The sequence below is a fragment of the Ursus americanus genome, chromosome 10 (genome assembly GCF_024610735.1).
Source record: "Ursus americanus isolate L20-20 chromosome 10, mUrsAme1.1.p, whole genome shotgun sequence".
Taxonomy (NCBI): domain Eukaryota; kingdom Metazoa; phylum Chordata; class Mammalia; order Carnivora; family Ursidae; genus Ursus; species Ursus americanus.
The window spans coordinates 32077376-32104838 of NC_142136.1; the positions used below are offsets into that span (position 1 = coordinate 32077376).

Here is a 27463-nt window from a genome sequence, read left to right on the forward strand (position 1 = left end):
TTTCATTGTCAAGTAATTTTAAGAAAACACCTTATGTCCTGTATTCCCTCAGATACTTGATGCTTGAGCATATTAATCAGCTACTTTCATACTCTAAGGTCAGAGTGATTTAATAAAATAATTGGATCATACTTTTCCTCAGAATTTTGTGGTAATTTAGTACCAAAGTAGTCCTTTTGTCACAGCTTCTTTATTAATGATGTGTTTGGCTAGATTCCATTGAATACTTTATTTTGTGAAGGACTCATGGATACTGTGTTGCCTGACTTTCTTGCATGCTTGAATATCTGTTTTTTTATATTCAGAGGATGTTGTGCTTTGTTTTAAAATTCTCGGGTCCCACATAGAAATCTGTAGATTACTTCTTTGTCTCCTGGCACTGAGTATTCCTCATAGAACATAGTCTGATTTCCCGCGTGTAAGTGAACTGCTCGTTTCTGCCGGAACACCTGCAGACTTTTTTTTTCTTTATCTTGAAGTTCAGTGACTTAAGGATATAACTTGTTTTGGATCATTCTGTATCATTTTTTCCTGGAACACGGTCTGTTATTTCAATCTGTCCTTTCTTCATGTTAGGGAAAAATTCATACTATTATTATTTGAAAGATTTTTCTAGCCAATTTTTGGGTTCTTTTCTACAGGATCAGCATTTTTCAGTTTGTTCTTTATGCCTCTTTTCTCCATTAAAAAATGTATCTGTCTTCTTCCTGTGTATTCACTGGATGAATTAAACCTTTTTTTTCTACATCAGTAATTAAATTTTTAGCCATATCTCACTTTTAGCCACGTTTCCTCATTCCGTTGCTGTTTTTCTTTTATTTATTAGTACTAAATTGATACTTTTATTGGTCTTCAGTACATTTTGATTGCTCTGCAACACTTTAAAATGGTTTTTTTCCTGTTATTTTATCATTTAATCTTTGAGCCCCTGTTCACTAGTAATCATTTTTTGAAGTTCTCCCATCATGTGAAACTTTTTGTTTGTAGGTTGTGTTTTCTTTAGGAAAGAGAGCATGTTTTCCTCCTTTGAATGCTTGTTTCCTTCCTTTGTTCTCTCTTTTCACTTTTTCCTTCTTTACTTTTATCCTGTGATGTGTTTATATGTTTTACTTCATCTTGGCCTGTGATTAGATGTTCCCTTTGCTGGGATAGAGTGTCATTTAATCATTCTTCCCTTATTTCTGATTATAGTGGAGAACTATGATTTTCACTTGGTTTTTACATTTTGAGAATTAGTAATTGCCTGTTCCATTTTGCTATAATTCAAGGTGAGGAGTGGGAGGGGGCTTATTCTGGGGAAGTGAAGGAGAGAAAGGGCTTGGCTGGATTATGCGCAGGCTGTATCAAAATGTTCTCCCCCTTTTTGGCCATACGTGGACAGTGATGCCCTTTCAAAGGAGCACTCAGGTATAAGCCCTCCTTACAAAGGCATGCAAACTATTTCTGCACCTTTCAGCTGTGTGGCACGAAGCTCCTCCCTCCCCAGGGAGCTTCATGATACTTTGTTTCAGACTGTGGCTTCCCTCTTTCCACACACACGCCCTGTTGCATAGATTTTAATATATTAAAGAACTAAAATTTTCTCCACAGGGTAATTATTTGAGATAGTTAAGATTACTTTGGGGCCTGTAGGAGTATCTTTAGTGTTAAATAACAAGGCCTTTTTCCATATTTTCTGGAGCAAACCCTACTCAGAAATACTAAATGGTCTTTATATCGCTCCTTTTTGTATGTTTCTGTTGTTCCGTTTCCTGTCGCTAGTGTAGAAGCAACTTCTATAAAGTGCATATCATTTTCAATGACCTCTCATTAGGTATCCAGATTTTCAGTCATTCATGATGTTTTAATTTAAAATGGTGAAGCGTTTATAAAATCGGTATATTACCTGCGCGAAATCATGAGGCCCAGTGCCTTGTAGAAACATACCCTTTACTTCACGGTATTTATCTCACAAAAGGGGGATGATTCTCTTTTGGTCTGTTATAAATCCACTTCCCACATGGGCAAAACCTACACAATCGTCAGTGTACTCCTGGTGATTCATTAAGTCTTTAGGGTGCAGAAGGGCAGCCGTGGGTCGCACCAGGGCAGGGTTTTAGCCAGGAGTCTGTCACCTTGTATCGATCTACCAGTTACTGGTTTCATTTATGTTTGAAGTTGTTCCGCTGTAGCTGTGATTACTGTGAATTCCATCTGAGACATACAAGATGATAAAAGTAAACTGAAATTGATAAAGTTTACAAAAACCTTCAAATCAGCCTTGACATCCCGTTTATTATGTTCTGTTTAAATGCTATTGGTGTATACTTGCTTCTGTTGAGATGACCCTTAAGGAAGTTGTCACTAATAAGTCTCAAAGATTATCTGTGACTGAGGAACTACCATTTTTTCTAAATGATTATTAATCAGTTGCGTTGATAATTTTATTGATTGGATTAATTATAGGGAGTCAGACTTTGAAGACTATTTTAACCACTTCCCATGATTCTTTAATGGAACATTCATAATGAAAATGTGTCAGGCTGATGGGGGAATTTCATTTGTTGTCAACGTTTCTTTATCCTGGTAAATCAAAACTTTCAATGTTTGAACAGCCTTAAAATTCTCACATGGTAATTGAGATATCTTTAACAGGTTGCTGTGATTTTATATACTCACACATATTAAGTTTTCATCCCTTTTTTTTCCTCAAAGTAAAGTATTCCAACATTTTAAGGGTTTTTTTGCCACTGTAACTTAGCATTTATTTTCCTGAGAGTCTTTTTGTACCATTCTCTTTGGTTTAATAAACCTTTATTGATTGCATAACACCAACAGTGAGAGTGTTTGGCCAGTGTAGTTGTGCAACCAGTTAATTTGTGAGTGGAAAACAAACAAACAAACAAGTTTTTAAAGCCCTTGTCAATTCAGGTAAAAAAAAAATATCTTTAACTCTGTTTATTTATAGTTCATATCACCATCATGAATGTAGTATTTTCATTAGCGTCAGTAGTTATACACAAGATCTACTAGGGAATTGGTGGTAATGAAACCTGTCTAGCCACAGTTAATAAGGAGTTTTCTTGTTTTGAGCCTCAAGAGAAATCTTCACCATGCGTTTCTTAAAGCATGGTCTTAGATCGTCAGGGAGGTGGAACTAAACTGGGAAAAGGTGATGTAGCCCAGATAAATTATATATGTGTTACATCGTTGCCTAAGAACAGGGGTCAATAGTTCTCCTGTCTGTTAGAGTATATTGTGCCTGCATTAGATGCTGGCAGCTTATCAGAAGCTCTGTCTCGTGTTTGGTCTCAGAGTTTATTTTGTTAAGGAAGTTCATGTGTTTGGATTGCATTATGTCTCTCCCCCAAATTATTAACCTCAGTATGAAAACCCTTGAATGTGTTTGCGATTGATTGCTTCTTGAAAGATTCCGGCAAGTGAAGGGTTTAATTTGTAATGCTTAAACTCTTGACTCCTTGCTTGACTGCATCTTTTTTTTTTTTACATCTATTTTTATTGCTATATTACAAATTTTTAAAAACAGCCCAGTTTTTTATCCCTAGCCAAGTGCTGATAACTTTCTCATTTTGTGGTAGTTATGTTTATAATTTTCTACCATTTGCAGTTGGTATAAATTTAACTTTGAAAACCCCTAACAACTCTTCGTTTTTCAAGGGTGCTCTTCCAGTTGCTATTAACATTTTTTTTTTGCAGCTTATGTAATTTTGTTTAATAAACATTCCCCGCCCTTCTGCTCCTTCCAGCCCTTGATTTAACCCAGTGAAAATGGGTACTTTTGACAGCATCTGTACTGGGAAATGCTTTCCAAATAAAACATTTGTTAGAACACACAAACGATTTATTTGGGTACATCTAAGAGCCTAAATATTTGATTCTGCTGCCAGTATGTGCTTTATTGGCTAATGTTCCTACAGTGTTTCCACATTTTTATAGGCTAGCGGCCAAGTTGTCCAACAGTCTGGTACCTCTTGGGGAGTGGAAGTGGGTGTGTATATGAGGAGCTGGTATCACTAGCATGCTCCTGTGTATGTAGCCATTTGGCATGTTAGAACTCGCAGAAGTTGACCCCTTCAACCTGGAAACGCTTAGATACTAATGGGCTTCCTTAGTTTGTCCCAAAGTGGCTTGAGGAAGCCCACTAAGGTGCCCTGTGACATTGATCCAAGGAAATCAGAACTGTTAGGGCCACTTATTTGGTCATGTTAGATCTAAGGTAATCAAGAATTTAGTACACGTGAGATCTAAAATGTTATTATTGTTTAAAGATACATTATGGTAAAAAAAAAAACTGTAGTGCTTATGGGTTTATAAAGCATATTGTCATGTGTCTTCTCATTTGATCAGTCAAAAAAATACTTGTGAAGTAGATCTTCTTATATCCGATTTATAGATAAGAAGTCACATGAGCTGGAAATATTGGTGCTGTGGGTTTAAGTCCTCATCATTGGATTCTGTCTTGTGTCTCTCACTGTCCTATGTGGGAAATAAGGCTCAGCCAATGGAAGATGGACCGACCTAATGTAATACAAAATTGCATCAAACGTTTACCAAATTAGTGACCTAGGAACTCTGTGTGTAGTATGAGCATCAGAAGGTCAATCAGTAGCAAGGATTTGTGGATCCTAACTAAAGTTTTAATTAGATGAGATGTGAAACTTTAGATAAGTCTGCATGTGATGAGAACAAAGTGGATAAGTGAAGAAGCACATCTGTACATATCTAACAGTAGACATAAATCATATGTTTCTCCCGTCTCTGTGTATATGTGGCATTGAAAAGAAGATTTGATGGTAGCCCTTTGAGGAAGATTTTGAGAGTGGTGTATGTTAATTAACCGAGACCTGTTGCAATGGCTTCTGTTCCATGCATGCACGGAGTGATTTTAATAGATATGCTTGGTGCCCAGCAACATGCTGGGGCCTGGGGATAAAGGTAACGAATACATAGGGTTCAGCCCTGAGGAGGAATTTATAATCTAGTAAGCACAGTAGAGTAAAGGAGTCCTTTGGTGTGGCAAATGCTAGGGACTGAATTGTCTCTCCTAGAATTCATGTGTTGAAACCCTAACCCCCAGTGTGACAGTATTTGCAGGTGTGGCCTTCAGGAGGTAGTTAGATCATGAGATTGAAACCCTGACGGTGAGATTAGTGCCCTTCGTAGAAAAGATGTGCGAGATCTCTCTCTCCCCATGTGATGACACAGCTAGAAGATGGCCATCTGCGGGTAGAGAAGAGAGGCCTCACCAGGAACTAAATAGACCCACAGCTTGGGCGTGGACTTCTCAGCCCGCAAAACTGTGAGAAACAGATTTCTGTTGTCTATACCACCTGGTGCAGGGTGTTTGGTGTAGCAGCATGAGCTAGTACAGTAGGGATAGAGGAGTCTTCACAGACCCGTATTTGGATGAAGGTTTGAAGGACGAGTAGGAGTTCTGCTGCCAAATAAGGAGGGAAGGGGTATTCTTCCCAGGATGAACTAAGTGTGGGCATTGCCCTAATGTGTAGAAGGGGATGTGAAAGATTCTAGTGGTTGTACATTATTGAAGGGATTAGAGGAGAGGTTAGAAGCTAATCTGGGACTTGTTTCCAGTAGTCATCTGGAATGTAGGCTATATTGAAGGGAATTGCACTTAGCCCCCTGGCTTTTAACTCTTTTTTCTACTTCTGTATCTTCATATCTTCGATTTAGTTTGGTCAGGTAAATTTTCATTATTCGCAGTAGTTGTCTAGGATGTACTTTAGAATCTCCGAGAAGGTGGGCTTTGTATTCCGATCATTTGTTAGTTTGGATCCATATTTCTTAGCCACTACTACCCCTCCCTCTCTCCTGCCCTACCACACACATGTTCATACACACACAGTGGGAATCCTAACTCAGCAGTGACCCAGGATTTCCCTTGGATTAATATCCTCCAGCTTCAATATGGTAGAATAAATTGAGAACAGTTGCCATAAGCAATAGGAAGTCTTTTAAAAGTTACATATATAATTTTGGGGCGCCTGGGTAGCGCAGTCGTTAAAGCGTCTGCCTTCAGCTCAGGGCGTGATCCCGGCGTTCCGGGATCGAGTCCCACATCGGGCTCCTCTGCTGGGAGTCTGCTTCTTCCTCTCCCACTCCCCCTGCTGTGTTCCCTCTCTCGCTGGCTGTCTCTCTGTCACATAAATAAATAAAATCTTTAAAAAAAAAAAAAGTTACATATATAATTTTATAAGTATAAATATACATTAATGTATTTCTGTTTTCATCACATTAATTATGCTATAGATAAAAGTTATGTATATATAATACATATTTTAGTGTTTTATATATTATTTCTTCATTATATAGAATATAAATATATATATAATAGGGAAGATATATATAAAATAAGGAAAAAACATCAACCTTATGTGTTTTATAGAAATATAATTCATTGCTGAAGGGAAGGGAAATTGCTGGCAGCTGGGAAGTGGGGGTTTTAATAGTCGTTAGGAGACGACGACCCGAGTTAAGGCTGTAGCAGTGGAAATGGCATGAATGGTAAGGAGAGGGATTTCAGAGGTGGCATCAAAACAACTTTGTCATTGATCGTGAAGTGAAGAGAATCAAGGGGTGCTCCTAGATTTCTCATTTGCTACGTGTTGTTCTCATTAACACGAGTAGAGAATAACGGAAGAGGAAAAAAAGTAGGTTTTTGAAAGTATGAAGTGGGCAGAGAAATGAGTGAGTGAGGAGGCTTTATGAACTTTCTCGAGACCCTTTGTAACTCAGAGAAAATCCCCATAGAGGTTATGACGGGGAGCAGGGACCTAGAGCCCAAGAGAGCGATGGGAGCTAGAGGTGGGGTATGTGCAGCGAGATGGAATTACAGCCGTGCGTGTGACTCGGATTTCGCGGGGAAGAATGTGTGGAAGGGGGAGGAGGTGCAGACGAAAGTGTGGCTTCTGCAGGCTCCCGGTGGTGATCGTGAATGTGCAGTGGATGGAAGTCATGCCTTAGGGACTCCAGAAAAAATGCAAGGATACAGTCCCTTCCCTTAGAGTTTACAGAAATAGTCTCTACGCTGGCACTTTGTTTTATGTTTTGTTAAGTGCTTTCACAAAACCGTCTTTTAGAAAACTTCCAATTCTGTCATCTAAACAAATATTTAATAAGGCAAAGAAAGTTTCAAAATTAGAGTACTCATTTTGCAATCAGTTTACTGACAGGCATAAATGATGACGTACACAGATTGTGTTCTTGGGGTCCTGAAGTAGAGGCCTATCGAATAATTATTTGCACTGCGAATATTTGGTAAAGCAGAGGCATACAGAAGTACAGTAACACATCACCAGTAGGGTCTTAGTTGTCTAGAGACCATGGCTGTCTGAGACCCCACGAACTATTGAGAATGACACAGGTAAGACCTCTGAGAAGACAACCAGATGACACGAGACATGTTTACCTCACTTACACGAGAGTATGTTGCACACTCAAGTTTCTCTGTTACTTTCCATGCAAGTTTAGCTGACTCAGTTTTTTAAAAAATAGACAAAAATTAGAAGCAGCGAATTTATAATAAGCATTTTAACAAAGGACCTTAAGAATTATCTGGTTGAATTTCCTCATCATACTTAGGCCCAAAGATGCCAAGTGACACGTTCAAGGTCATGCAGCTAGAATGATAACGTAAATCAACTTGACTCTTGGTCCAGTGTTCTTTCTATTCCACCATAGGGCAGAAGGAGCATCTATAAAAAGAACATGACGGTATTGAGAAATAAAAGGCTGACAGACTATGAAATGCAGATGCAGGAGTACAAGCAGCACAGCAGTTTCAGGTTCTGCGGTGTAGACACACTTCAGCGGGCCCCGAACTTATCTCTGCGTGCAGCACTGCATAGTCTTTGAGGTTCATAATTATTGCCCTGAGTCATCCAGAAAATGCTAACTTATATCCCTTTCTATGTAAAATATATTGGGAGTATTTCCATCCCAAGTGGTTAATACTTTTTCTTTTACATTGAAAGTTAAAAGAGAGAAACCGTTAAAAAAAAAAAAAAGTGAGGTGAGATCAACCCTTCACCATCCAGAAAACTAAACTCTCCAGAATACAAAAAAAAAAAAAAAAAAAAAAAAAAAAGAAAAGAAAACTAAAGTTGCCAGAATACAGTATTCCAAGAAGGCTGTGTAAGTGAGACTTACCGGTAAGTGGACAGACCTTGCTTGTGATGTACTTACTCTTTCATTCCAATGACCAGACTTAGATGTTTGGCGCACAGAATAATACGCTTTAAAAGTTGCACGATCTTATTTAGAACTGAAGCCCCCTCGTGCTTAGAGGAGGGAGTCGCCTGGGTCCGATACCATGCTTAATAACGTTGATGGCTTAAGGCTCATCCTTAGGGGAAGGCATGAGAGCCTCAGGAGATTCCCCCCCCCCCCCCCCCCCCGCTTGACTTTGCCTTAGAACAGGGTCCCTTAAAAACTCCCATTCATATATTATCCCCCTCATTCTTCTGTCGTTGAATGCCACCATCCCTGAGTTCTGTTATGTAACTGTGTGTTCCAGTCGTGGCTGATTTCTTTATTTGGCATTCCATGGCTTTCTGCACTCACTCAAACCTTATTTTCTCAGTTTTGGTGACTGGCACAATGCTGTTTAACCGGTCATCCTTGGTTCAGTGCACTTGGCTGTCAGTCTCTGCACCTACTACCCCTTTTATTAGGCCAGGAAATGAATATAAAAGCCAAAAAAGCATTTAATTCTGGACTTGGGAAATGTTATGTTTATATTCATAGGAAGTGATCAGAAAGCAAAACTGGTGGCTTTTTTAAAGCAAAGGATCTTGTGAGAATTCAGCATTTTTATGTCTTTCACCTTTTTGTGGCATTTATTTTGGTCACTATTTATAATGTTTTATCTATAAAACTCTAGGTAAGCACAAAAATTTTTAGTGGATATGCGCATTGTCTTTGTCTCCGTTTGGGATATTTAAGTGTCTGAAATCAGAATTTTTTATTAACACGGAAGAGTCAGAAGTCGTTTGTGCATTGTGGCATACTCACTGTTAACATTGTACCATGTTTCCTGGCTGAAGTACTGGCAAGTTGCTGGTCACTGTGTTTCAGTGCTGGTGTGAGACCTTAGGGGCGGCCTTCTGAATCAGGTAAAGAATTGTGGAGGATCAGGGCAACGTATGGAATGGACTCCCTTATGTGCCACCTAGTGAACATTGTATTTTGGCTCAATCATTTTGCCCATGGAGCTACAAGAGGCCACAGAGGTTAGGACTGCATTCAAGCTATCCTCAAAGGCGAACTGGCTACTCTTTTCTTACAGATCCCCAAGGAAAAGAGAGTCCATGACCTCCACTGACTGCACATTTCAGAGCCTCATAATCACACTTGTGAGGAGTCCTTCCTAAAGCACAGCCCAGATCACTTCCTCTTTCAGTTAGTTTCTTTTCTCCGGTTTTTTTTCCCTTCTAACTTTTACAGGTTTTCCCCCTTTTAATTTCTTTATCAAAACAGTACATCTCATTATGTGTTCATTAGAGAAATATCAGAAAACTTAAAAGAAATCAGAGACCAGCAAAGCTACCATAATTTTCATTATATTCAGAATAATGAGGTAACTTCCTATATGCCATTTGTATTTTGGTTTTCATACTGAAGAATATATAGTACAAACCTATTTATATCAGTGGACACATTTCTCTGTCTTTCGAAATGACCCTTAGTGGGATTTTATTTTATAGCTTGATCATTTATTTAACCACTCTCCTATTTTTGGACATTTAGGTTGCTTCCAAGAGTCAGTAATTACAAACAGCAGAGAAATAAATATTCTTTTGCACATCCTTAATTATTACCTTAGGATAAATTCCAAGAGTTGGAATCGCTAGAGCGAAAGGCCATGTGCATTTTATGGCTTTTAATATTTTCTGCCAAGTTGCTCTGCGGTTTATAGCCCCACCCACTAGAAGATGAGAGCAGCCTGCTCTTAATTAATTTACATTGCAGCTACATTGCAAGAACTTGGAAAAGGTAGCTCCGTGGTATGAGATGGTCATGTCCTAGCTTGAAGAGCGTGCTATAATGGGGCCTAAATAACCATTATCCCTTTCCTCTACTGAAATTCCTGTCACCTCATGCCTTATGGTTATAGTGGGAAATTTTAACATATTTGGGCTTTTTTGGAGAAGAGAAATGAATGGTGAAAAACGGAAGGGTATTGTTGGAATGATGAGCAGTCGTGTGTGTGTGTGTGTGTGTGTGTGTGTGTGTGTGTGTGTGTGTGTGTTCTCTGCATTTCCTACCGTGGGGGTGTTGAATCAGCTTTCACAAGATTTCCTTTGAGGATTGTGTGCACTGGGATCATGGGAAGCCGTGTAGATTGAATGCAAGCTCTCTGCATGGGTGATAACTGGGATTCCTGTCTTATCGTCCTGGTCTGCAAACCCGATCAGTCTCTGTCTGTATAAGACTGAGTGTACAGAGGTAATTAGAGGCTGGAAGCCCTATGTATGTTAGAAAAATCAAGGTGGGGGCGCCTGAGTGGCACAGTCCACTGAGCATCTGCTCTTGGTTTTGGCTGAGGTCCTGATCTCAGGGTCGTGGGCTCTAGCCCAGCATCGGGCTCATGCTCAGGATGGGAGGGGGGGGTGTCTGCTGGAGATTCTCTCACTTCCTCCCTCCCCCCCATGCTTCTGCTAGCTCTTTCTTTCTCTCAAATAAATGAATGAATCTTAAAAAAAAAAAAAAAAAGAGCACAGTTTCTAAATTTTGTGGAGGAATGAACAAATGGGCCATCAAAAATGAAGTGTGCTTCTAAAATATAAAATTTCTTATGGAGACTTGATTATAAACCTATTCCCCTGAAGATTCTTCCATCTGAAGTAAATAGTGAGAGATTTATCATCTTGGAAACATGTACTTATAATGGTGGCAGCACTTAACCTCCTAAAATATTAAGATAGTGACAGTGCTTTGATTCATAGTGCTGCTCTCTGTGGTTTTGCTTGTAACCTAGTCATGTTGAAGGTGTTTGATCCTAAGTGAAGTTTTTTGACTGACGTGCCATCAAGTGATAGTGATGTCCTGCAGGTGGGTTACAGGTGTGCCTGACGTCTCCATCCCTTGAGCCTTTGGGATTGTCTGCCATGGGCAGCCTTGTCTGGTCACCGCACTGTGCAGTAGACCCGCTGCCTGTTCTGTACGTCCCACAATGTAAAAACATGGCTTATGGACACTGTTTTGGCCTTTGGCTTCCCTGAAATACTATACTTCAGGTTCAGATCAACTACTGTGTCTGAGCATCCTTACTCCACCTCGTATAGATGACTCGGATATTATTTCGGGAGAACTGAGAGATCTAAAAGTTTTTGGTATATACCAGAGCTAGACTTACCGAAGATTCTCATCGAGTGGTTCTGAAATTCTAGTGTAGTTTTGCTATCTTCAGGGCTGTCCTGCCCTGGCAAACAGACCTAGTGAGGCTTGGTTTTGCACCCCTGTGTTCTATGAACTGTACATAAACAGAGAAGCAGGGATAGTCAGTCACGCCTAAGAGCTGTTGAGTTCGCTGTTCCATGGGCCTGCTTATTAATATTTGTGTTTCCTTGTAGACTGTATTTCTCTGCATCCTTGGCTGCAGTTCACGTAGGTGTGAAAAAGTACTGAATACCTAGGTTTCCTCCTAAAAGTTATACCATAGCACAAATCACTTTCTCATTGTCCAAGTTTTGGATGGAAGATTCTGAATGAGGCAAAATTAGACCTCAGGTGTTTGTAACAGTACTTTAGGAAATATCAATCAGCTCTTTCAAGTTAGTTTCTGTATTTGTTGGCTTCACTGGGAAAAAAATTGTAAAAGTGGGCCCATTAGTTGAGGCTCAGACACCGTTACTGCTTAGGTTCCTCTCCGTAATTGCGGAGTGCTAGGTTTTACCTCCCACGTGTCGTTAAGAGGTGCAGTTTTTCTGCCAACTGTCCTGGATCTTTGCACTTACCAACCAGGGAACCAGATCTTAGCATTGAAGCTGTACATGGTTTCTTAATTAAAAATTAATAGCTTGAAGAAATGTAAATGTAGAATGTGGTACTAAGTGATTACATTGAGACAACTATTAGCATTTTATTTTATTTTATTTTATTTTTTTTAAAGATTTTATTTATTTATTTGACAGAGATAGAGACAGCCAGCGAGAGAGGGAACACAAGCAGGGGGAGTGGGAGAGGAAGAAGCAGGCTCATAGCAGAGGAGCCTGATGTGGGGCTCGATCCCATAGCGCCGGGATCACGCCCTGAGCCGAGGGCAGACGCTTAACCGCTGTGCCACCCAGGCGCCCCTACATTTTAGATTGCTTCTTATTTTCTGTCAAAATCTTAAAGTTTGCCCCATCAAGTATTTGACAATGAAAAATTTATTGATGTTGCTGCATCGTACCAAGTACTCACTCATCACGAGACTTTTCCATATAGAGAAATGGAATTATTCTGTTGAATACTTTTTATCTTCAAAGATGGATGATTGGTAGAAAGAAATGTTCCAAAAACATTGTTGAAATGACCAGTGCTATTTGTTGGAAGTAGGAAGACTTACTACTGAAAACTATTTTTTTGATGTTCATATAATGCACTATAAAATTGGAAACAGAGGGGTGCCTGGGTGGCTCAGTCGGTTGGGCATCTGCTTTTGGCTCAGGTCCTGGGATCAAGCCCCATATTGGGTTCCCTGTTCAGCGGGGAGTCTGCCTCTCCTCTCTTTCTCTCCCTGTGCTCCTCCCCTGCTCATGCTCTGTCTCTCTCACTCACTCTCTTTCTCAAATAAAAAATCTTTTTAAAAAAATTGGAAACATTGAAAAATCAAGCTTGGTCAAGGCAGAGTGCTGTGACTCAAAACCTGCAATTTGTTTTTCCCATTAGACATTTTTTAGCAACATGCAAATCAAAGTCATATATACATATATGTATATATATATACATGTATGTATACACACACACACACACACACACACGCACATATACATATATCCATATCCTTCCGATATCTTTTGGCATAAAAATAACTGTTTTATTGCCTTATTTAACTGTATTGTAGTCTTATATATATCAGATACACTGGGTGACAGTTTTCTTTACTGCCAGGAGAAAAATGATTAAATACAGAAGGATATGTTTGCTCATGTTGCCTAGTATTTGAGATTATTATCCAATCCCTTCTATTGGTCTTGACAAAATGTTTATAGTTAATGTTGGGTAATAGAATAACGTTTGAATCACTGTTGTAAGTATGTTTAAATAATAAAAAATAGTGTGGGAAACTGGTTCATTTCTTCAAAACTCTTGGGATAGCATGTTGCTACTTTCGATTGTTTTATAGACTTGGCAATAGTGGTTACTTTTAGGAATTAGCATTCTTGCATATGTCTAGATATTATTTCTGATGTCCTCTGAATAAAGTAGGAATACGTTCTTGAATTGTCCATTTCTTTTTTAACTGCTTTTTTGAAAGCTGCTCTAAAGAATATGTTCTTTTTTGAAATTAAAAAATGGAATTTTTAAAATATTAACTCGATTTTTAGAGCAGTTTCAGACTCATAGCAAAATTCACCATTGTACTTTCATATAGAATAGTTTCACTGCCCTAAAAATTCTCTTTGCTCTTTCTGTTTATCCTTCACTCCCCTGTAGCCCCCAGAAACCATTTCTCTTTTTTACTGTCTCCATAATTTTACTTTTTCTGGAACGTCATGTAGTTGGGATCTTGCAGTGTATAGCCGTTTGAGACGGGCCTCTTCCACTTAGTGATATACATTTAAGTTTCTTCCATGTCATTTCATGGCTTTATAGCTAATTTCTTTTTCGCATTGATTGCTGTTCAGTTGTTGGGATATACTATAACTTATTCATTCACCTACCAAAGGATATCTTGGTTGCTTTCACGTTTTGGCAGTCATGAATTAACACTACTGTAAACATCCCTTTGTAGGTTTTTGTATGGACATACATTTTCAGTTCATTTGGATAAATTCCAAGGAGTGCGATTACTGGGTGGTATAGTAAGAGCACATTTAGTTTTGTAAGAAATTGCCAAACTGTCTTCCAAAGTGGCTGTACCATTTTGCATTCCAACCAATAAAGTATGTGGCTCTACATCCTTTCCAGCATTTGGTATTGTCACTGTTTTAGATTTTGGCCATTCTAATAGGTGTAGTGGTATCTCATTGTTTCAATTGCAATCCTTTAATGATATTGAACATCTTTTCATGTGCTTACTTGCCATCTGTATATCTTCTTTGAGGAGGTGTCTTTTAAGGTCTTTGGCCCATTTTTAAATCCGGTTGCTTGTTTTCTTATTGCTGAATTTTAAGAATTCTTCATATGTTTTGGATAACAGTCCTATATCAGACGCCTTTTTCTCCTGCATACTTTCTCCTAGTTTGGGGCTTCTTTTCTCATTCTCTTTAATGAGACTTAATGAAGTCTAGCTTATGAATTATTTCTTTCATGGGTCATGCATTTAATGTTTCTATAAAGTTATCTCCATACCAAGGTCATCTGGGTTTTCTCTTATCTCCTAGGAGTTTTATAATCATGTATTTTATATTTAGGTCTATGATCCATTTTGAGGTAAGTTTTGTGGGGTGTAAGGTCTATGGGGCTATGTCTAGATTCTTTTTTTTTTTTTTTTGGCATGTGGATGTCAAGTTGCTTCAGTACCATTTGTTAGAAAAGACAACCTTTGCTCCAGAGGTTAGCATTTGAATCAGTAGATTTAAATGGTGGTGTGTTTTTAGATTCAAATTCACTTGTTAATTGCTGGTATGTAGGCAAGTGATTGACTTTTATATACTACCCTTATATCTTGCAACCTCGTTATAGTCACTCATTACTATTTTGGATTTTCTGCATAAATGATCATGTCATTTGCAAACAAAGACAGTTTTGTTTATTCTTTCCCAATCTGTATATCTTTTCTTGTCTTGTCTTGTCTTGTCTTGTCTTGTCTTGTCTTGTCTTGTCTTGTCTTACTGCATTAACTAAGACTTCCAATAGATGTTGAAAAGCAATGGTGAGAACTTACATTCTTGCCTTGTTTCTGATCTTAGTGGAAAACCTCAGGTTTCTCACCATTAAGTATGTGTCAGCTGTAAGTCTTTTGTAGATGTATATATTGGTTAGAGTTCTTGAGAGAAATAAAACGATAATATTCATATATCTATATCTATATATATATATATGTAAAATGAGAATTGGTTCATGTGATTATGGGAGGATAAGATATGCCACAAGATGTCATCTGCAAGCTGGAGACCTAAGAAAGCCGGTAGTGTAATTTAGTCAAAGACTGAAGGCCTGAGAACCTGGTGTAAGATCTTGCATCCAAAGGCTGCATAACCAGGAGCTCTGTTGTTTGAGGGCAGTAGAAGATGGATGCCCCAACTCGAGAAGAGAAATAGAGAATTTGTCTGCTTTTTTTGTTTTATTTGGACCCTCAATAGGTGCTTGATGCCTGCCCACATTGATGAGGGTGGATTTACTTTACTCCGTCTACTAATTCAAATGCTAATCTCCTCTGGAAACACTCCCACAGACACACCCAGAAATAATGTTTTACCTGCTATCCTGCATGCTTTAGCTAAGTCAGGATGACGCATAAAATTAGCCATCACAAATATTCTTTGTCAGGTTGAGAAAGTTCCCTTCTAATCCCAGTTTACAGAGAGTTTTATCATGAATGGTGTTGGATTTTGTTAAATGTTTGCACGTATTTATAGGATCATGTGACTTTTTTCTGCTTTATTTAGCCTTTGGAAATGAGGGATTATACTAATTGATTTTCTTTTTTTTTTTTTTTTTAAGATTTTATTTATTTATTTGACAGAGAGACAGCCAGAGAGAAAGGAAACACAAGCAGGGGGAGTGGGAGAGGAAGAAACAGGCTTCCTGCTGAGCAGGAAGCCCGATGCGGGGCTCGATCCCAGGACTCTGGGATCACGCCCTGAGCTGAAGGCAGATGCTTAACGACTGAGCCACCCAGGCGCCCCTATACTAATTGATTTTCTAATGTTGAATCAGCCTTACATACCTTGGATAAATCTCACTTTTCTGTAGTGTATAATTCTGTTTATATATTCTCGCATCTCTTTTGCTAATATTTGTTGAGAATTTTTGCATCGATGTTAATGAGAGAGATTGGTTTGTAGTTTTCTTAGAATGTTTTTGTCTGGTTTTGGTAATATGTTACTACTGGCCTCATATAATGCGTTGGGAAGTGTTCATTGTGCGTCCGTCTTCTGGAAGAGATGGTAGAGTGATATAATTTCACCTTTAAATGTTTGGTAAAATCAACCAGTGAACTCATCTGTACTTGGTGCCTTTTTTTTCTTTTTGGGGGGCAAGGTGAGAGGTGGTGGGGGAAGGGCAGAGGGAGAGAGAATCCGAAGCAGGCTCCATGCCTAGCATGGAACCCAATGTGGGGCTCGATCCCACCACCCAGAGATCAGGACTGAGCCAAAACCAAGAATCGGATGCTTAACCAACTGAGCCACCCAGGCGCCCCTGTACCTGGTACTTTCGTTTTGAAAGATTATTAATTTTTGACTCAGTTTCTTTAATAGATACATGCCTATTCAGATAACCTATTTCTTCTTTTGTGAGTTTTGGTTGATTGATGGTGCTGTTGAGTTCAGCTCTGTCCTTGCTGGTTTTCTGCGACTGAATCTGTCCATTTCTGATAGAAGGGTGTTAAAGTTTCCGTCTGTAATAGTGGATTCACTTATTTCTCCTTGAAGTTCTATTTATGTTTTTGCCTTATATATTGTGATGTTCTGTTGTTAGACATGTACACATTAAGGATCATTATGTCTTTTTAGAGTATTGAGTCCTTTATCATTATGTAATATCTCTCTTTATCCTGATAACTTTCCTTGCTTTCAAGTCTGATCTATTTGAAATAATAGATACTGCTGCTTTCTTTTAATTAGTGTTAGCATGATATGTTTTTCTGTCCCTTTACTTTTAACAAATATATGTCTTTATATTTAAACTGGGTTTCCTGTAGGCAACATATATCAAGACCTTGTTTTTTGATCCACTCTGATGATCTCTGTCCTTTTTTTCTTTTTTTTAAGATTGTATTTATTTATTAGAGAGAGAGAGCACAAGCAGGGTGAAGGGCAGAGGGAGAAGCAGACTCCCTAGTAAGCAGGAAGCCTGATGGGGGGCTTGATCCCAGGACTCCGGGATCGTGACCTGAGCTGAAGGCAGATGCTTAACCAACTGAGCCACCCAGGAGCCCCTCTGTCCTTTGATTGGACCACTAATGTGTAAAGTAATTACATATAGAGTTGGATAAATATTCATTATGTTGGTTACTATTTTCTCTTGCCATTGTTGCCATTGTCCTTTGTTCCCATTTTTGTCTTCCACATTTTTTCTAGCTTTTGTGGTCTTAATTGAACATTACATATAATTACATTTTCTCTCCTTTCTTAGCATGTCAGATTTCTTTTTAAATTATTATAGTGGCTGCCCTAGAGTTTTCACTGTACATTTACAACTAATCCAAGTCCAGTTTTAAATAATATTATTCTGTTTCATGGGTACCATGAATGCCTTATAATATCAAAGTATGCCTAATTCCTCCCTCCTCTTCCTTGTATTAGCCCATCCAAGGGATTGTTCATTTCTGTTATACAGTGTTTTTGATCACTAGCATTTGTTTTTGCATCTTTTTTAGAATTTCCATTTCTCTGCTTATATTATCCATCTGTTCTTGCATGTTGTCTGCTTGCTTTTTTTTTTTTTTTTTAAATTAAAGCCCTTAGCATATTAAACATAGTTTTAAATTTACTGGTCTGATCATTTCAACATTCCTGCTATATCTGACTCTGATTCTGACATTTGTTCATTCTCTTCAAATTGCTTTTTAGTATGCCTTGTAATTTTTTGTTGAAAGGTAGACATGATACACTGGATAAAATGAACTACAGTAAATAGGCTTTTGGTAATGGTAAGGTATAGGGAGAAAAGACGCGTTTTGTAGTCCTATGATCAGGTCTCAGTCTTTTGGTGAAACTGTGCCTCTTAACAATGAACTTCACCAGTGCTTCTCAGTCCCACCCCCCACCCCTCTTATATGAACAGGTGGCTGGTGGGAGCTGGAGTTAACGTATTTCCCTTCCCACAGGTAGGTTAGGTGCTGTTAAGACCCTAGCAGGTAAAGCTCTGGTAAGAGTTTCTCCCAAGGCCAGGCCGTGTTAAGAAGAATTTAGCGCTCTGGCAAATTTCACGTGGAAATCCTCCCCCTGGTGATAGTAGGTGGGGATTTTTCTCTCATGTTCACTGTAAGGACATGGTACAGCTCCTAGAGATACAACTTGCAGAAACGTGGAGTCCCACAAAACTGCGTTCCCCTGGAGTTTCTAACTCTCAGGCTGTCCACCCGGAGCCTCCCGTAACTGTTCAGTTACAGTTGGGGTTCTCTTCTCCAGCACTGGTTTCCACTAAAGTTTTTGTTCAAGGATTTTTGCTCTGGCAAGTTGTGGTTCCCTGTGTCCTTTTGTCTTTCTCTCCAGTTTTTGGAGCAGCAGTTTGCCTTGTGACCTCACTTCTCAAATGGATCTAACGAAAGTTGTGATTTTTGTTTATTTGACTTTTTACTTGTTAACGACAGATTGGTGACTTTAAACTTGTTACGTGGTGGACTGGAAACGGAAAGTCCCTGAGGATACTTTTAGTTCTTCCAGAAATGCAGCATTGAGAATCCAGTTCTTTTACTTTTCACTCTCTAGGAATTTCCTCAAAGAACAATACCAGGATTGTTACGTAATCAGAGATCTGCACAATGGGCAGAGAGTATAATTGTTTGTGGTTATTATAAGATAGTGTATTTTGTTTAAAAATCCGAGGAGTGTAAATCTTTTTGCTTCTATAGTTTTTCACACAAGAACAGAAAAGATTGATTTTTCAAAAGACTAAAATCTTTTAAAGTATACTCACTGCTGCTCTGTGTAGTAATTAATAAATAAAAAATTTAAAAAAGTATTTGGCCCATAGCTTCTTTTCTCAGGGTGCTACGTTCTCAGCACAAGATAATAGTATCATGTGTCCATTTTTCTATTGTCATAGAATTGCCTAGAACATAATTTGCAGATTGAATAGCAGTTTATCATCGATCTCTGCCTAATGAAAATGTATTTGTAGACAAATTGATAGCCCACATGAAACAAAAGGATTCAGTGCATCAGTTACAAATATCACATGTAACAATAAGTTACTTTCAACTTCATCTACATATTTTTTAGATTTGTAGGAGTCAGAGTTTAACCGTAGCATGAATATACACATGTCTATTCTGTGCATATGTGTACATGTGGGTGCGCATGTGCTGTCCTGGTTAGAGAAGTGAGGTGACCCTTTTATACTTTATGAGAATCTAGATAAAAACTTCGATTTTTTTCCTTTCATTTCTCTCGTCTGTTTTCCGTTTAACCTGTTTAGTTCTTTTTTATCTCAAAATGTGAACACCCAAAGATTTATTTTAATTATACATATAATCTATGAAGTTCATAAAAAGTGAGAACATTTGTCAAAGCAAAAATGAAAAATATGACTCCATGTCCTGTCACCTGTAATTTTGAATGTGCATCCTTTAGTTTTTTCTGTCCCTCTCCCCCTCTGTCCCTCTCTCTTCTCTTCTCTTTATCTCTTTCACTCTCTTTGTTATAAGCATTGTTTTTAAATGTATGGAAACATACTCTCCTGTCATCTCTTTTTTCACGAATTATGATCATTCATCTACTTCAACACGAAAAGCTACACATCATAAATTTAATGAATAAATATTATTCAGTGGTTTGTATGTCCCATAATCCATTCAACTAGTTTCCTGTTGTTTGGCATTTAGATTGATTTTTTTTTTTTTTAATACCATAAGCAGTGTGGTGTTACACACACTTATGTATGTGCTTGTTTGGTGATTTTTCTGGAATATCATTTGCTTTCATTGCTTTTACCAAGATACTTATAGGCCTTGATGCTTCTCATCTATTTATGCATTTTCAGCTTTTTTCAGAATTTAGTTAGCTTTTAAGTTAATGTTGAAAGAGAAAATTGCATTTTATGGTATTTGAGGCTGTTGTTCCTGTAATTTTATAGTATTCAAAAGGTGATGATGGTTCATAGTGGTCTGATCTTTAAGAATAAACCATGTACTTATGAGCAAGATAAACTTTACCATGTTTGCCCTCTTAAAATCTAGCAGCAATATATGTTTGATTTTGAAGATCGTGTTTATCTCATATTGTGTTGAAAAATAATGCTCTTAAAATAAATCTCTTCACATTTAATTTAAATAATCATACTTGCTAATTATATAATATTTAAATATATTACATGATATATATAGTACATAACCACATACATTTATTATATATAACTGCATATATAAAATATGACCATATATAATACTTTAACTCCTTTAGAAGTCACTTTTGATCCTTATGTCCTAATAGACTTAATTTATGATTGTCTATTATTTAACTCTTTTTGTTTAAGATACAGTCAAATTTTCTAAGGTTTCCTTGTGACCTTAGAGTCCTGGTTTCTATAAAGAAAAGTGAATGAAACATCATCCAGTATACCAGATATAGAGCTAAGAATTAAAACTCTGTCTTCTAGTTTCTCACTGCAAGTTGGATTGCCATATTTGTTTGGATAATTACCGTTTCTTACTTTGGGGATTTTCGAGGCTGCATCAGTTGATTCTCATTGGCCACGTCTAAGAATGGGTCAGGAGAACTTCCCGAAATTGCTATATTACTATTGAAATCCTCACAGGTTTCTTTCAGGCCCCTGTAGCTTGAACTAATGAGCAAATTCACAGCTCTTTTCTGGAATCTTTGCATTTGTTGAGTGGGAAAATTTGAATACACAGAAAGGGGTCTAGAAGGAATTTAAACAAAATAATAAAGCCATCTTATAAGATGTTGCTAATTTCCCAGCAGGTGTATTTTAAAGTAAACTATAAATATTCTTCATATCGGATGTTATTTTCTTTTAATATTGAGGTAGTGTTTATATTATTGGGTAATAAAATTCAACATAAAATTAAGATTCTTTCCTAATGAGTTCATAATATCAGTAATTACAAAACGGTGTTTCTTAAGTGGAGGCACCTTCCTCCTCTCATCACCCCCCTCCCTTTGACATTTGACAATTTCTGATTAGTACAACTGTAGGGGTGAGGGAGTGCTACTGGGATCCCGTGGTAGAAGGCGGGGATGCTGCTGAGCATCTTACAGGAGAGCCCCCAGCAACAAAGAAGTATCTGGTCTAAATATCCATATTGCGGATATTGAAAAGCCCTGGTCTAAAAGAATATTTGAGTCATGGCATTGGACTTCCTAAGCAGGGCATACTTACTCTCTTTATAAGGAACATTTATTTTATCCATATTCAGTATCAAGTAGCAGAAAAAGGTAATAGAAACTTCCTGGGTGCAATAAGTTATACAGGTTCAAAATTATACTGTTTCTGTTTTTATGGGTCAGATTTATTAAGAGGCTGGCAGGAAGTTACAAGTTACAAGGCCTGAGTAAATGCTATGCAGTTATATAATTCCTTAATAAAAACATGTACTTCAGATTTCTGTTGAATACATTTTGTGTCTTTTCTCACTTTCATTGTGTTACATTTTAGAATTGAGGAGTACCCATAAAAGAGGAAAAAAATAGCCTGGGATTTAATTTACTTACAAATGCACACATACACATACCTAATAGAAATTCTAAGGTGCGATAAGGATAGTCGATAAGGAGTGCCGACATGGGGGAAGGGCATTCAAGATGACAGCGGCATGGATAGTGACGTGGAGGTGTTAATATCACTGGCTTCGTATTGCCCTGAATATGCAAATTTTCAGCCACTTAGATTTATTTTATCTTCTCTGTAGCTCTTTTGTTTTCCCCAAATCATTTTGAAACTTTTTTACATTTCGAATTACAGGCCACTCTAGGTACTTTCTCCAGTAACATACATGTTAGATATGTTGTAGTAGTAAATATTTTTCTTTAAAACCATATATTTCTGCGCAATCATATGAAGCAGAGCCATAAGTAAAGGGTTTTTAGCACTGTATCAAGTAGCATTTGGTTGCTGGGAAGGGCTGTCAGACACTTTATGGTTGTGCCTTATAGTTAGAGATGTTAAATGCCGTCCATGGGATGCCCCGGGAGAGGCAAGTTGTGTCTGTATGTAATTGGTGTGCATCCTCACAGTTTTAAATAGACAACATAGTTAATTCTTGCCATTTTTCCTGAGAAAATATATTTTAATTGTGTAGCTCAGTCTTCCTTCAGTTCCTATCATCAGTATTTTTTTTTTTTTTTTAACAAATCTACCATTTCCAGGGAGCCTGGGTGGCTCAGTCGGTTAAGCATCTGCCTTTAGCTCAGGTCATGATCCCAGGGTCCTGGGATCAAGTCCTGCATTGGGCTCCTTGCCCCACAGGGAGCCTGCTTCTCCCTCTGCCTGCCACTCCCCCTCCTTGTGCTGTCTGTCTGTCCGTCTCTCTCTTTCTCTTACAAATAAATAAATACAAATCTTAAAAAAAAAAAAGTAAGCTTGGAAAGGATGGGTAATATAGTATTACTACTCCTAATTAAAATTATTTAATATAGCTATTAACATAAAAGACTTGTGAAGTACTGAAACACTTTGTGTGCATTATCTCGTTGAATCCTTAAAACAATTCTGTGAAGTAGAAATTTATCTGCATTTTATAGATAAAAAAACTGAAACCATAAGAAGGTTATCCACCAAACAAGTATGTTGAGTCTAACCCAGGAAGTGTTTTTTATTGAGCCCATGGTCTAGGCAATATTCTATTCCTACTTAAACTTCTGTGTAATTATGAAAGCATACAGAAAAAAGCATAGACATGGAAGATAGAGTGCTTTTAAAAAGGTAAAAGATCAGGTAGTTTGCATTCTTGGAAATGGTATTGGGAAAAAATGAAAGTAGATACGTAACAGCATTACCAATAGAAATATTGACTTAGCACACGATTTATATGATATATAAAATTTAATTATTACACCTGAAGATATCATTTAGGGAATCTGGAAAAGTCATAGTTAGAGGTGAATATACTTGGAAATTGACAGATTACATTTTGAGTCAAGGCTGTGCATTTGGCAGCCAACTAGTAACGTCTTCATGGCATTCCCAGGATCCAGAGTATTGGGGGAAAAAAGAGAGAGGAAGTGCATGGCCGCTTTGTGATGTGTCTGACGTGGCTGGCCAAACAATGCAAAGTATTGCAGCTTCGTCATTGTCAATATAATGTTTTACTAACGATTACTTTTGTTACATTTTTTGACAACATGACATAGTGCTTTTATATGCTTTGGCAATCCTTGGATGAAATAACCTGTAAAATTCACCTTTTTCTACCTTTACTTTTTTGAAACATGCTTTAAAAACCAATATTGTGCCTAGGGTTTTTAAGGAATGTAATATGATCTTTGGTATAAAATTTTAATAAAAACCTAGGTTACTTGTTTGCAGTTTACGTATCTTCCTGGTTATGGAGGACAACGTTAAGGTCAAGCTTTGTCTTTTTGTTTTCATCAGAATAGTAAAATCAAAAAAAATTAACTTGGATTTTTAATTCTCAAAGTTCTTTTACTTATTCCCAACTCCTTAGTATTATTTCTTAAGGCTGTGCAGGAGACAAACACTCAACAAGCCCATGTTGTAATAAGATAATCCATTTGGATTTGATAAGGAGCCATTTGACATCATTGTAGACCAGGAAAGGTGGAAATATAGGTCAATAGTCATTTCCTTTGTTTCCTACAGAAAATAAATGACTTAATACTTGATAGTCATCTTAATTTTCTCTAGGCACAGAAGACCCATGTTGTTATTTCATTACATAATCCATTCAGTGTTCTGGATGTGTTTTCATTATTATCCACACGATTTTCATAAAGGGTGATGACTGTTAAATATGTTAACGTACAGTCCTTTTAAACTTGTACTTTGGCAAAATAAGTGTTCTCTTTCTTTCTTTCTTTCTTTCTTTCTTTCTTTCTTTCTTTCTTTCTTTCTTTTTTTTTTAAGTTTCAGTAATCACAGAAGTCTGTAAACCATTACAAATCTGCAGACAGTATTAGTAAAAGCAGAGTCAGTTCTTGTCTTGAATATACATGTTTGCTTTATTTCAACCAAACCTGTGTTTCCAAGTTTGGATACATTTGACTTTATTTATCTCTTAGAAGAGTTGAACATACTCAGCGTAAGAGAAATCTTTCTCTGTGTGTCATAGATCTTGAGTATGCAAAACTATATTGAAATTAAATGATATACCCAAATATTCATGTAACCCAGAGTAGAGTAGGTCCTGTAAGGGATATTGGAGGAATATATGACATGGTTGGCTTTTCCTGTTGGGTTTCCTGCGTGAGCCTTTGTAGACAATCTAGAAGGATTAGTGCCATCATTGACACTCCCACTCGCTTTGTTTCATCACCAAACTTCCTCCTTGTCAATCATCAAAGGCTATTCACTCTATCTATGAACTATTTCTCAAATATTTTTCCTCCTCTTTTTTTCCTACTGCCATGGCCTTAGGTATAGCTTACCATCGCTCCCCTGGGCTACTGGGGTGGCCTATGAACTGGCCCTTCCTTCTGCGTCCAGTCCCATCTGTTTATAGGGCATCTTCCAAATTAATTCTAGTGCTATCTTTCTAAACACAAAGCTTAAACACACTGTGCTTTTTTGCTAAACTGACCTTCACAACTTCCAGTCACATATTGTGTGATGCCCAAACACATTTCTTTCCCATGTACCTCCAGCTCTTGAGGCAGGGAGCTTTTCTATCTTGTGCACTTGTGTCCCTAGCAGCTAGCATATAGTGGCATTATAAAAACATTTTTTAATGAATAAATGAAGTGCTATAACATATAAGACCCTTTACAACCTGACCTGATCTCCTCTCCAGTTTCTCCTCCAATGAGCAGTATGTTCTAGCCACACCAAATCCTTTACTGTTCTTCATAAATGTGGGGTATTTTATAGCCCTAATAAGATTGTGCTTATGCTCTTCTCATCTGTCAACAATCAGTTATCACCTGGGTCAGTTAGACCCAGGAGAATGAATTGACCTTACGTCTGCCTACATTTATTGTTCTCATTAGTCCAACAAATATTTACTTATACATACTACCTGTTAGACACAGTTATAAGTCTGGGGATGGGGATACTGTTATGAACGGGAATACAAGGTCATGTCCTTCCTGGAACGTACATTCTAGTGTAATAGCACATAAAGAATTTGTCAGGTAGTGATGAATATGAAGATGGAATAGAATACACAGAGGCCCAGAGGAGAGGACAGTTTTGACATGGCCAAAATGTAGTCTGAGCAGAATGGTAGAAAATGGGGTTGGGTAGCTGGTTCGAGGTGCATCAGACGTGTGGTCCGGGGTATCTCCTGTAGGGCAGGGTAAGGACTTCAGGCGACTCTCGTACTGTTTGCCTTCAGTGTATCTCTGATCAGCCTGCCTTTGCCTTGCTGCTTCCGCCTCAGCCCTCGTTCCAGACTTCTGTCAGCTCAGGAGCCCGAAGCACACTAGCCAGAGTAGCTTGGGCAGCTCTGGGCTCCTAGGGTTTGCCGCTGAAGTCCGAATACTCGGCGGCTGAGGTTCTCTATCCCTGATAGCGATGGAAAGTAGACTTAGCCCCAGAGTTAGACTGCCTGCCATTTTCCTAATCTTGGGCAGATGACTTAATCTCTCTGAATATGAGTTTTCTTGTCTAAAAGGGACATGGTAAAAGAAAAAAAGGGGGGGATAAATGACTAGAATGAAACTCAATAAAAATTTCTCCCTTTCGTTCACTGATAATACTTTAAATGCCTAAACAGTGCCCGACACAGTAAGTAATTTTTGAATGAGTCGGTAAACATACAAGCAGATGATGTGATGGATGTGAAGCGCGTGAAACAACACTCAGTACCTATGTGCGCAGCAAATGGTAGCTGTTGTTATTATCGTTGCTAATATTATTTTTAAAATTGTGATCCCTGTGGTCATCCTGTAGTTGTGTTGCAGGTGTTATTGTCCATGTGTGGAGCCTGTCTACTGTGCTGGTCATTTTGCCCGGGCTCATGGTGCCTGGTTTCTGTGTGCATGTGTGTGCCTAGGGAAGGAGGCTTGGGCCTGGCACATGATTTCTAATTCCTGCTCTGTTCCCTAGCTCTGGCCTCTGCTGGCACTAAGCCCTCAGAATTAATGTCTGCTAGCCCTGTAGACAGTCTTGTTTCTGGCTTCCTTTTCCAGGACTGAAGTCACTTGTCTCTTGTCTTTATGTATTAATCAAGATATAATTGACATATAAATTATGTTAGTTTCAGGTGTATAGCATTAATGATTCGATATTTGTATATATCGTGACATGATCACAGTGGGTCTAATTAGCATCCATCATCTTATATAGGAAAATTTTTTTCTAACATCCATTCTCTTAGCAGTCTTCGACTAGACAATACAGTATCATAATACTGTAGTCACCATGCTGTGTATTACATCCCTATGACTTACTTGTTTTATAAGTAGAAGTCTGTATCTTTTGACCACCTTCCCCACTACACATAGATAACATACCCCACCTCTGGGAACAGAACCACCAGTCTGTTCTCTATATCTATGAGCTCATTTTTTTTGGGTGTTTACAGTTTGGTTGTTTTTTTAAGATTACATGTATGAGCAAGATTGATTGATTTTTGTCTTTCTCTGACTTACTTCATTTAACATAATATCCTCAAGGTTGATCCATGTTGTTGCACATGGCAAGATTTCCTTCCTTTTTATGGCTGAATAATTCTTTTATCTTTACATGACATCAAGACTACTTGTTAGCTCATCCTGATAGCCCCATACCCATTCCTGCATGTTGGATATCTCCCTGCAACGTGAATACTTGCCCAGCTGGACTGAAGTTTTGCCCTCCTTCTCTAGGGTTTGGCTGGTGGTGGGTGGACACTTCTCTTGCCATATTGTCCTGGTTTTGTTTTTGTTTTTGTGTTTTGTTTTTACCTGGTTTCTGTTCTTCAGTCTTTGGCTTGACTCTGTTATTTGCCACACTGCCTCATCGTTCACAGATGTGGTGTGGATGGAAGGAGGTGACTTTGGCATAACAGAGACCCTCACTGCATGTTTGGAGAGATTTGGCTAACTCACAACCCCCAAGTGTCTGCAGTTCTTCAGAATATGAATGACAAAAATAATATTCTGTTGCACTTTGTATTAATGCTGGGGTGGAGAGTGTTATTTGGAATCTCAGATGACATTTCTAAAATATCAGTGTGAACCGCATTGTTGTGTCAATTTAGCATTTGCCAACATAGGAAACGGAATGATCGTTGCTATCAGGAAAAAAGAAGCTTCCACGTGGCTTATGTCTCTCCTTATGAGAGACATAA

The 27463-nt window shown here is 38.1% G+C and overlaps 1 protein-coding gene across 10 annotated transcripts in view; it reads left to right on the forward strand.

Annotated features, from left to right (window-relative positions):
- Positions 1–27463, forward strand: part of KLF12 (KLF transcription factor 12) — a 420803-nt gene that overhangs the window by 154041 nt on the left and 239299 nt on the right. The window contains exon 1 of one of the 10 annotated variants that reach the window (XM_087865096.1): positions 6399–8168. The exons of the other annotated variants lie outside the window; for them this stretch is intronic. The gene's annotated coding sequence lies outside the window, so the exon portion shown is untranslated. Of the gene's footprint in view, positions 1–6398; positions 8169–27463 lie in introns of those variants that run through there. 10 annotated transcript variants of the gene reach the window in all.